Raw genomic sequence first — 12,921 nt, 5'->3', positions numbered from 1 at the left:
CAGGAAAAGACTTCCTTATACCCCAGTTTTGCAACCTGCACGCCCAGACGTTAGCCACCACAGGAAAGAAAAATAATCCTGATTCATGCCCCTTACATTATTTGTAATTTTTCCTCCTTATAGTAATGCCCAGTATACATTATGCCACATACTGCAATGGCCCTTAGACATTATTCCACACACAATAATGCACATGACACAATATGCACACACCATAATGCCCCCGACACATTATGCCACACACCGTAATGCCTGTGACACATTATGCCACACACCGTAATGCCTGTGAGTCTGTGACACATGACGACAGGAATCGCAATGCCCGTTATACATTATGCTACACACTGAAATGCCCCTGATACATTATAGCACATACAATGTCTGTGACACATTATACCACACACTGTAATGCCTGTGACACATTATGCCACACACCGTAATGCCTGTGACACATGACGACAGGAATCGCAATGCCCGTTATACATTATGCTACACACTGCAATGCCCCTGATAGATTATAGCACATACAATGCCTGTGACACATTATGACACACACTGCAATGACCCTGAGACATTATACCACATACCACAATGCCCGTGATATAGTATACAACACACAGTAATGCCTGCCACATACCGCAATGCCCGTTATACATTATGCCACACTGCAATGACCCTGAGACATTATACCACATACCACAATGCCCATGATATAGTATACAACACACCGTAATGCCTGACACATTATGACACACACCGCAATGTCCGTGATACATCATGCCACACACTGCAATGACCCTGAGACCTTATACCACATATCACAATGCCCGTGATATAGTATACCATACCCCGTAATGCCTGTGACACATACCGCAATGCCCGTTATACCCTATGCCACACTGCAATGCCCCTGAGACATTATACCACATACCACAATGCCCGTGATATAGTATGCCACACACCGTAATGCCTGTGACACATACCGCAATGCCCGTTATACATTAGGCCACACTGCAATGCCCCTGAGACATTATACCACATACCACAATGCCCGTGTTATAGTATGCCACACACCGTAATGCCTGTGACACATTATGACACACACCGCAATGTCCGTGATGCATTATGCCACACACCGTAATGCCCATTACACATTAAGTCCTACAGTAAGGCTTCTAAGTACTTTTAAATTACCTGCTCGTTGCCAGGGGTTTCATGCTCTTGGTTCCATGCACGGTGTCAGGGGTTTTCATGCTCAGGGTGTCATGCTCGTTGCCAGGTGTTTCATGCACTGGGTGTCATGCTCGTTGCCAGGGGTTTCATGCACTGGGTGTCATGCTCGTTGCTAGGGGGTAGTGCTTGTTGCTAGGGCTGTGCTCCCAGTGCCACATATGTCCCCAGTGCCAGGTACTCACATGCCCCCAGTGCCAAATATAGCCCCCCCCCAGTGCCACATATGCCCCGAGTGCCAGATATTCCCCCACAGTGCCAGGTGTTCACGTGCCCCCAGTGCCAAATATACCCCCCCCCATGTGCCAGGTACACATACAGTGCCATATATGCCCCCTCAGTACCCCCCAGTGCCATATATGCCCCCTCAGTGCCATGTATGCCCCCTCAGTGCCCCCCCAGTGCCATATATGCCCCCTCAGTGCCCCCCCAGTGCCATATATGCCCCCTCAGTGCCCCCCCCGTGCCATACATGCACCCTCAGTGCCCCCCCAGTGCCATATATGCCCCCTCAGTGCCCCCCCCCCAGTGCCATATATGCGCTCCTCCGCTGCTGTGAAGGAGGGACAAGGAGGGCACAGCGCGCGCCTCTCCCTTGTCCCTCCTGCATCTCCGTCGGCTCTAATAAAGGAAGTGCCGGTTCGTGAGCCAATCAGAGCTCACGAACGGCACTTCCTTTATTAGAGCCGACGGAGATGCAGGAGGGAAACGGGAGAGGCGCGCGCTGTGCCCTCCGTGTCCCTCCTTACAGCAAGGAGGGAGGAGACAGCAGATTGACATGCGGACGCTCGTCCGCATGTCAATCTGCTCTAAATCAGTGGCGGCGCCCCCGCAGCCCCTCGCCCCCAAGCCACCGCGAGGGCTGCGGGGGCAGTAGTTACGCCACTGCTTCTGCGCATGCCGCAATCACACTGTCAAAGTGCCGGCGGGGGGTGAAGATTGGGCGGCATCGCAGCTTTTTTGTGGTGTCGGCGGGGTTTTGGGGGAGTGCAGTCCGGACAATGGAGGCGTCCGGACCGTTTGCAGGGCAGGTAGCAGCAGCTGCGTAACGTCACATGCAGCCGCTGCGACCCAAAATATGGCGGCCCGGTGACTGCCTTCTCAACTAGGCTGCAAAGGCAGGGGGCTACCCTAAAGATGTGAGCGCATCGCTGTTTAGTGATGCACTCGCATTTTAGCAGGGGGAAGGACCCGGCATGCTGGGCGGCCTTGCCCTGTGCTGGACGGCTAATGGGAAGAAGTTGTAGTTTTGTGATTTTTCCCAAAACTACAATTCATGCTGAATCAGGCCCTTATTCTTGTAATTTTGAGTGACTGTACACAATGGGGGTCATTCCGAGTTGTTCGCTCGCTAGCAGATTTTAGCAGCATTGCACACGCTAGGCCGCCGCCATCTGGGAGTGTATCTTAGCATAGCAGAATTGCGAATGAAAGATTAGCAGAATTGCGAATAGAAAATTCTTAGCAGTTTCTGAGTAGCTCGAGACTTACTCCTACATTGCGATCAGCTCAGCCCATTTCGTTCCTGGTTTGACGTCACAAACACGCCCTGCGTTCGGCCAGCCACTCCCCCGTTTCTCCAGACACTCCCACGTTTTATCCTGGCACGCCTGCGTTTTTCCGCACACTCCCACAAAATGGCCAGTTTCCACCCAGAAACACCCACTTCCTTTCAATCACACTCCGATCACTTCAACGATGGAAATTATTTGTTCGGACGTGAGTAAATCTACTAAGTTTTATGCTAAAATGCTTAGCGCATGCGCACTGCGTACCATGTGCATGCGCATATTTGCCTTAATCGCTCCGTTTCGAAAATCGGCAACAAGCAAACAATTCGGAATGACCCCCCATGTTGCATTTGTAGCAATGCATGCAATGGGAGTGGGCTATATTTGCGATGGGGTTGTAGTATACGCAGATGTGATTATGAGTTTAGCTAGAGGTCTTCGCAGATTTGCGATTACAGTCACAATCGGTGTGTTATTTGCATTTGCAATCCATGCTAAATGAGGCACACAGTCTGTAACATAGCAGTTAGGAGCTGATTAGCTGGTACTTTATCTCTGTCCACTTTATCTCTCCCCAAGGCTTAGCACATAGACCCTATATGAAGTGGCATAAATAGGGCGGGGTGAGGAGGGCACATGTCTTGGGTGCTGTGGCAGGTCCAGCAGACAGGGGTGCCACTAGCCAGGGCAGCGTACCCTACCGCACGCCACAGACCCACCACTGCACCTACCACAGGTGACTGCACCTCCAGGAAGAAAATCCCCGGCACTGCATCTACCCTGCCTGGCCCCACCATCTGCTGGCTCATCCACACAGAAGGCGGCTGACATTCTGAAGGCGGGGTTGGCTGACAGTTAACAGTGGATGGTGGAAACAGACAGAGAACGAAGGGAGGGGGGACACAGATAGACAAATAATAAAGGGCAGGGCACAGAGACACAGAATGAGGGTGGCACACAGAGACACAATGAAGAGAGGGTACAGAGAAATACAGAATGAAGGGGGTACAAAGAGACACAGAGTGAAGGGGGGAGGCTGAGAGACAGAGTGATTGGGGATGATGGTGTGGCTGATAGATGCAGGGGAGTAGATGAAGGTATGGCAGAGAGACGATGCAGGGGGAGATGATGGTGTGGCTGTAAGATGCAGGCGGGAGATGATGGTGTGCTGAGAGATGCAGGGGGGAAATGATAGTGTGCTGAGAGATGATGCAGGTGAACTGAGAGACAACATAAGGGGAGGTGAGGGTGTGCTGAGAGATGATGCATGTGGAGATGATGGTGTGGCTGACAGATGCAGGCAGGAGATGATGGTGTGGCTGAGATATGCAGGCAGGAGATGATGGTGTGGCTAAGAGATGCAGGGAGGATATTATGGTGTTCTGAGAGATGCAGAGAGGAGATGATGGTGTGTATGAGAGACAATGCAGATGGGGTGGCTGAGAGATGAAGATGGGAGATGATGGTGTGGCTGAGAGAAGACGCAGATGGAACATGATGGTGTGGCTGAGAGACGCAGGCTGGAGATGATGGTTTGGCTGAGAGATGCAGAGAGGAGATGATGGTGTGTCTGAGAGCAAATGCAGGTGGGGGTTGATGGTGTGGCTGAGAGGCACTGGCGGGAGATGATGCTGTGGCTGAGAGACGACACAGGAAGAGATGATGCTGTGGCTAAGAGACACAGGGAGGATGATGATGTTGTGCTAAGAAAAGCAGGGAGAAGATGATGGTGTGCTGAGAGATGCAGGGGAAGATGATGGTGTGCTGAGAGGTGACACAGGTGTGCTGACAGATGATGCAGGGGGATGTGAAGGTGTGCTGAGAGATGACACAGGGGGGAGATGATTGCATGCTGAGAGGTGACAGGAGATGATGGTGTGCTGAGATGACACAGGGAAATGATGGTGTGCTGAGATGCAGGTAGATGAGGGTGTGCTGAGACACGGGGAGGAGAAAATGGTGTGCTGAGAGATGAAGCAGGGAGATGATGGTGTGATGAGAGATGATGCAGGTGTGCTGACAGACGATGCAGGGAAGAGATGATGGTATGGCTGAGAGCCACAGGGAGGAGATGATGGTGCAGTGCGAGATGCAGGGAAGAGATGATGGTGTGCAGAGAAAAGATGCAGGGGGAGGTGATGGTGTGGCTGAGAGACAAAGAAGGGAGATGATGGTGTGGCTGAGAGATGCATGAAGGAGATGATGATGTGGCTGAGAAAAGATGCAGGGAGACGATAATGGTGTGCTGAGAGATGCAAAGGGAAGAAAATGGTGTTCTGAGAGATGATGCAGGTGTGCTAACAGATTATGCAGGGGGAGGTGAAGGTGTGCTGAGAGATGATGCAGAAGTGAGATGATGGTGTGCTGAGAGATGCAGGGAGAAGATGATGGTGTGCTGAGAGATGCAGGTGGAGATGATGGCATGCTCAGAGATGATGGGAGGAGATGATGGCATGCTAAGACATGATGCAGGGAAGAGATGATGGCATGCTAAAAGACAACGCAGGTGGGAAGATGATGGTGTGGCTGAGAGACACAGGGGAGAGATGGTGTGACTGAGAGATGAAGGGAGATGACTGTGTGGCTGAGAGACGCAGGGGGGAGATGATGGTATGGCTGAAAGATGCAGGCGGGAGATGGAATGGCTGAGAGGTGCAGGGAGGAGCTGATGGTGTGGCTGAGAGATGCCAGGGGGAGATGGTGTGGCTGAGAGATGCAGGGAGGAGATGGTGGCGTGGCTGAAACAGCTTTCTCCGTATTTCTAATTTCATTCCTCTGTTAAGTATACCTATGGTCAACCACCAGTTTATATCAACGATATGTGTTAGAACTTGAAATCAATTTGGAAAATACTTATTCACATGAATTCCTGGAGCTTGGCTAGGGTAGGATAATAAACTAGTTGAACTACTGTATAATCTATTTGAACTATAATCTTCTTTCTTTCTTTCTTTCTTTCTTTCTTTCTCTTCATCAACAAGGTTGACTGCTTTCTTGTTAGACACTCTATTTCCTTTTTCTCTCTGCCTTGTCTGCCCTGATGAGGTAGAGCTTCTGAAACAGCTTTCAAGTTTCCGATCGCAACACAAATTTGTGATCTCCCTCCTAAACCCCAATAAATTATTATTAAAGTTTTTTTTTTTTTTAAATGGGATAGGGATGGTGGGTAAAGAATGAAATAAAGGGAATAGGAAAGAAATGCATAGAGACAATCACATAACAACAAGGTAAAGTATACAGCTGCAGTAGCATAAATACAATATAATAACATGCAACTGGTTACTCCAAAATCAGTCAAAGGGGTGCCTCCAACTTAAAGGCAATTTAATTTAGTCTCATGCTCTTTTTTAACCCTGCATCAATCATGTGAGTATTGTAAACACTGGATAATTATTATTATTATTATTATTATTATTATTATTATTTTCAACTGATTCGATCTTTCTGTACAATGGGCCTAATTCAGACATGATCGCAGCAGGAAAATCTTTCTCTAATGGGCAAAACCATGGCCCTCATTCCGAGTTGATCGCTCGCTAGCTGCTTTTAGCAGCATTGCACACGCTAGGCCGCCGCCCTCTGGGAGTGTATCTTAGCTTAGCAGAATAGCGAACGAAAGATTAGCAGAATTGCTACTAAATAATTTGCTGCAGTTTCTGAGTAGCTCCAGACCTACTCCTAGACTGCAATCACCTCAGTCCGTTTAGTTCCTGGTTTGACGTCACAAACACGCCCTGCGTTCGGCCAGCCACTCCCCTGTTTCTCCAGCCACTCTTGCATTTTTACCTGGCACGCCTGCATTTTTTAGCACACTCACTGAAAACGCAGAGTTGTCACCCAGAAACACCCACTTCCTGTCAATCACACTACGATCACTCGAGCGATGACAAAACGTCGCTCGAGCTTGTGCAAATCTCCAAAGTTTTGTGTTAAATTACTGAACGCATGTGCGCTGCATACCATGCGCATGCGCATTTTCCACCTAATCGCTCCATTGCGAAAAACGGCAACAAGCGAACAACTCGGAACGACCACCCATGTGCACTGCAGGTGAGGCAGATATAAAGTGCAGAGAGAGTTAGATTTGGGTGGCTTATTTTGTTTCTGTGTAGGGTAAATACTGGCTGCTTTATTTTTACACTGCAATCTACATTTCAGTTTGAACACACCCCGCCCAAATCTCTCTCTCTCTGCACATGTTATATCTGCCCCCCATGCAGTGCACATAAGGGGTAATTCAGACCTGCGATCAGGTCAGAACTGCGCGTGCGTATGCACCGCAATGTGCAGGCGCGTCACACAAGTACAAAGCGGATCACCGCTCAGCGATGGGTTTGTGCGAAGAATCCATTCACATGGGCAATCGCAAGGAGATTAACAGGAAAAAGCCATTCGTGGGTGGTAACTGACCATTTTGTGGGAGTGGTTGGAAAAACGCAGGCGTGTCCATGCGTTTACAGGTAGGGTTCCTGACGTCAATTCCGGTCCCGGACAGGCTGAAATGTTTGCAGCGGCTAAGTACAGTAAGTCCTGGGCTACTAGAGACTGAATAAGATCTGTTTGTACAGCTCTGCTCTGTTTGCAGCAGTGCAAAAAAAAAAAAAAACAAGCGAGTGATCAGGTCTGAATTAGACCCATGGTTTTGCCCATTAGAGAACAATTTTTCTGCTGCGATAAGGTCTGAATTAGGCCCAATATTTCCCTCTCCAGAGTTATAATTTCCAGCTGAGGATAAGCTATTTGAGGGTGTTTGAGGAAGAACATATTCTTCAGATTAGCTACAGGCATGTTGCAATCAGTTTATGTACTTTCACGTGCTCCTTGGAATATGATATTGAGGAAATATAGTCTTGTGTTTATCATATACACAATTCAGGATAACTGAGAAAACAATTCTGCAATCTGATGTTAAAGATACTTACATTATCTTTTACATGAATGCGGAGAGGAAGAAAAAAAGCATGGTTATTTGGCAAGGTAGTCTATGAGAGTTTATAAAAATAATGGATATTTAATGACAATGTAAATTATCCATATTACTATTCCTATAATCCACATAAAGTTAAAAATGAAATGCAACATGATACATCCAGATATATTATTTATACTCATAAAACTTAAGAATACAATGTGTCCCAATTGATAACACAGGGGGTAGTTCAGACTGGATCGCTGCAGCGGCAGCGTTCGCAGTCTGACTTCCTTCGTGGAGCGCACTCACGCACCCGGGAGCCCAGTGAGATGCTAACAGCATCTCTGGGCTGCGATTGCCTCTGCCTGATTGACAGGCAGAGGTGGTCGCAGGGCAGGAGGGGGCACGGTCCGGACAACACAGGCATGTCTGCACCATTGCACGGGCGGGCAGCGGCGGCTGCGTGACGTCACACGCAGCCACTGCGACCCGGGACGTGGCGAGGAGCTACTCGCCGGGTGCAAAAGCACTGCCGCTGTGCGATGCTTTTGCACCCTTGTGGGAGGGTGGGGCAGAGCCAGACATGCGGGGTGGACTAGCCCTGTGCTGGGCATCTCACCGCATGTCTGAGTAAATGATCGTAGATGTGCTAAATTCAGCACATCTACGATCAGATCTAAATTACCCCCATACTCAAGCAAAGTACAACTTGCCTGATCATAAGCGGCAACAGAGAGTGAAGTTACTGCATAAAGCAAACATAGATGAATAAATATAGTTAATGATCAAAACCAATAAGAGCTATGGTTCATCCTAAAGTGAGTCCAATTCAGAACTCAACACACATTAAGGTTCAGGAGTCACAGAGTCCCACAAACATCCACTATTCATCAACATTGTGGGACCCATACGTTATATGAATAAGAAATCCAGTGAAATAGTACTCAAATAATAAATAACTCTTAATTGGTCTAGTATTATACCCCATTTACACCAACTCAAAATCCCAGGTTATTGTCGGGTTGAGCCTCAGGGGAAATGGATCCCCCAATAAATAACCCGAGCCAAGTGACCTGGCAATACATCCAGGGAAACTAGTAGGGTTGAACACAGTTAGGACCCACATTGAGGGCCAGTGTAATCCGGGATACCGGGTGATCCGACCCGGGACCCATTTACAGTAATGGGAGAGGCCATGCCTCCCAACCGCTGCATGCTGCAGGTGGTCGGGAGGTTGGAGGACAGGGTGCACGCAGTCTCCGCTGCTGTCTGTCCTGCTATGTGGACAGCAGTGGTGCCAGGTTGAAGGTGAATGGATGTCGCACGCATGTGTGCGGCATCCATTTACTGCACAGAGACAGAGGCTTGGGGCAGCCCAGCAGCTGCCAGAGTGCATGACATAAGTGCCCCATGGGTCCCGATCAGCGGATTTCCCGGCACTTGGAGATGATGTCATCTCTAAGCGCCAACCTTAAAAATAGCAATTTAATACCTGCTGGTAATTCCTTTTCTCGTAGTCCGTAGTGGATACTGGGGATCTGTACTTTAGTACCATGGGGGAATAGATCGGGTCCACTGGAGCCTGGCACTTTAAAACCTTTACTCCTTTAGTGTGTGTATCTGTGTTCTGGCTCCTCCCCTCTATGCCCCTCCTACCAGACTGTGCCCAAGTAGACGGACATACCACAAGAGAAGAAAACAGGTACAACAGCGTTGAGGCACTAAGCCAACACACAACCATAACCAAAAGTAGGGCGCTAACCAACCAACAGAGGGTAGCAACACCCACCAAACCAGGATAGCAAAGCTATCCCTACAACAAAATGGGACCGCAACGGCGGTCCAACCCAGAAACTTACTCAGGTAAGCAGGAATCGAAGCACTGAGGTGGGCGCCCAGTATCCACTACAGACTACGAGAAAAAGAGTTATCGGTAGGTATTAAATTCCAATTTTCTCTAACGTCCTAGTGGAAGCCGGACGACCAATCTTGGTGGCATCATAAAGGACAAACAAAGAGTCAGATTTCCGATGACGAGCAGTCTGTTTGACATAAATCTTCAGAGCCCTCACCACATCCAAGGACTCTGGACCAGAAGCATCAGACAACACCGGAACCACAATGGGTTGATTTACGTGAAAAGCTGACACCACCTTTGGCAAAAACTGAGGTCGGGTCCTGAGTTTCGCCCTGTCTTCATGAAAAATCAAATAAGGGCTCTTACAGAATAAGGCCCCCAATTCGCAGACACGTCTAGCAGACGCCAATGCTAACAACATCACCATCTTCCAGGTGAGAAATTTCAACTCCACCCTATGTAAGGGTTCAAACCAGTCCGACTGAACAAAGGACAGAACCACATTGAGATCCCACGGAGCCGTGGGAGGTACGAAGGGTGGTTGCATATGAAGAACTCCTTTAAGGAAAGTTTGTACTTCCGGCAATATGGCAAGTTGTTTCTGGAAGAAAATCGAGAGCGCCGAAATCTGGTCTTTGATGGAACTAAACGTAGGCCCATTTCCACTCCTGCTTGCAGGAAAAGTAGAAAACGACCCATTATAAATTCCATGAGAGAAACCTTTCTACTTTCACACCAGGAAACATACTTTTTCCAGATACGATGATAATGTTTAGACGTAACCATCTTCCTGGCCTGGACCATGGTGGAAATAACCCGGGAAGGAAGACTTTTCTAGCTAGAATCTCTCTCTCAACTTCCAAGCCGTCAAACATATCCGCTGCAAGTCTGGATAGATGAATGGCCCTTGCTGAAGATCCTTTCGAAGCGGCAGAGGCCAGGGATCCTCCAGAGCCATGGTTAGGAGGTCCGAGTACCACGCCCATCAAGTTCAATCCAGGGCAATTAGAATTGCTTGAACGCTTTCCCTTCTTAGTCTTTTCAGAACCCTTGGGATTAGGGAGGGAACAAGTATATCAACGGGTACATCCATGGTGTTGTCAGCGCGTCGACTGCTACAGCCTGCGGATCCCTCTTTCTGGAACAGTAAAGGCATAGCTTCTTGTTGAGACGAGAAGCCATCAGATCTATCTGCATACGGCCCCACCGGTGGATTAACTGTTGACACACCTGGGGATGTAGGCCTGGTATCCGTTCACATGGTCGACCATGTTATGGTCGAGAGTCATTAGGTCGACCACTATTGGTCGACATTGACATGGTCGACATGGACACATGGTCGACACATGAAAATGGTCGACACATGAAAGGTCGACACATGAAAATGTCGACATGTTTTTTTTTAACTTTTTTTTCTTTTGGGGAACTTTTCCATACTTTACGATCCACATGGACTACGATTGGAACGGTAAAGTGTGCCGAGCGAAGCGGTAGCGGAGTGAAGGCACCAAGCCCGAAGCATGGCGAGCGAAGCGAGCCATGCGAGGGGACGCGGTGCACTAATTGGGGTTCCCAGTCACTTTACGCAAAAAACGACACCAAAAAAAGTAAAAAAACTCATGTCGACCTTTTCATGTGTCGACCTTTCATGTGTCGACCATTTTCATGTGTCGACCATGTGTCCATGTCGACCATGTCAATGTCGACCAATAGTGGTCGACCTAATGACTGTCGACCATAACATGGTTGACCATTCATACCGGAACCTGTAGGCCTCATTCCCCCGGATGGAGGTCGTGTCTGCTGAGGAAGTCCACTTCCCAGTTGTCCACTCCTGGAATGAATATGACTGATATGGCCCTTGCGTTGGCCTCTGCCCAGAAAATTATTCTTGACACTTCTCGTATCACCGCTCTGCTTTTTGTTCCCCCTTGTTGGTTTATGTATGCCACCGCCGTGGAGTTGTCTGATTGGACCTTGATCGCCTGACCCTTCAGGAGATGGGAAGCTTGCAGAAGAGCACTGTAAATTGCCCTGAGTTCCAGGATGTTTATTGGCAGAGCAGATTCCTGAACTGACCATACCCCCTGGAACTGGGCCCCTTGGGTCACAGCTCCCCAACCCCAGAGGCTGGCATCCGTTGTCAGTAGAATCCACGAGTGGATTCTGAAATACCTGCCTTCTACCAGGTGAGGAACTTATAGCCACCATAACAGAGATGCATGTGAAGGTGAGACTCCAACCATTTGTCCAGCAGATCCAGCTGAAATGACCAGGCATGAAATCTGCCATATTGGCTTGCTTCATAAGGAGTAAACCATCCTGCCCAGCAAGCGTATGCAAAGATATATGGATACCTTGTGGATACTGAGCACTGAGCGAACCATTGCCTGGATAGCCAGGGCCTTGTCCATCGGAAGAAACTATTTCTGAGACACCATATCCAGTATCATTCCCAGAAACTGAAGACATTGGGTCGGTTCCAGATGAGATTTCTGGAAATTTAGGATACATCCATGATCCGTTAGCAGGCGAGTCATCAAATCAATGCTGTGCAACATACGCTCCCTGGACATAGCCTTTATCAGGAAATCGTCCAAGTAGGGGACTATGTTGACTCCCATCATGCACAGTTGCAGCATCATCTCTGCCATGACCTTGGTGAAGACCCTCGGAGCTGTGGACAGGCCAAAGGGCAAAGCCTAAAACTGGAAATAGTCGTCCAAGATGGTGAACCGGAGGTAAGCCTGATGAGGGGGTCACATGGGAATGTGTAGGTAAGCATCATTGACATCTAGGGATACCAGGAATTTCCCCTCTTCCAGACCGGCCACCACTGCCCGCAGGGATTCCATCTTGAATTTGAACACCCGCAGATACGGGTTTAGGGACTTCAGGTTTAAGATGGGTCGCACTGAACCGTCTGGTTTTGGAACAACAGAAAGACTGGCATAAAAACCCCTGCTGTGTAACGGAGGGGGTACTGGAACCACCACCCCTGTCCACAAAAGTTTTTGAATAGCCTCTTGCAAGGTAACTTTTGCTGCGAGTAGAACTGGTAAGACTGAATTGAAAAATCTGTGAGGAGGAAGTTCTTGAAATTCCAGCCGGTATCCCTGGGAAATGAGGTCCCTCACCCAAGGATCCCGGCAGGACTTCGCCCACACGTGTTGAAGGCGAGCACTCACCTGAAAGTCGCCTTACTGCTGGGGACAACCGTCACGTGGAAGGCTTAACGGCAGGGGATCCGGTGGTCTGGTCCAGGGAGGCAGCAGCTGCAGGTTTACGGGACTTACCACGAGATCCTCTGGGAGTGGTGGAGACCCCTCGGCCCCTGCCTCTGATCCTTGCCACATGAAAGAACTGCAAGGCGGGTCCTGTTTAAGAACGTCTAGCAGGTGGTGCAGCCG

This window comes from Pseudophryne corroboree, chromosome 2 (genome assembly GCF_028390025.1).
Source record: "Pseudophryne corroboree isolate aPseCor3 chromosome 2, aPseCor3.hap2, whole genome shotgun sequence".
In the NCBI taxonomy this organism is placed as follows: Eukaryota; Metazoa; Chordata; class Amphibia; order Anura; family Myobatrachidae; genus Pseudophryne; species Pseudophryne corroboree.
Note: the sequence above shows the minus strand (reverse complement) of the source record.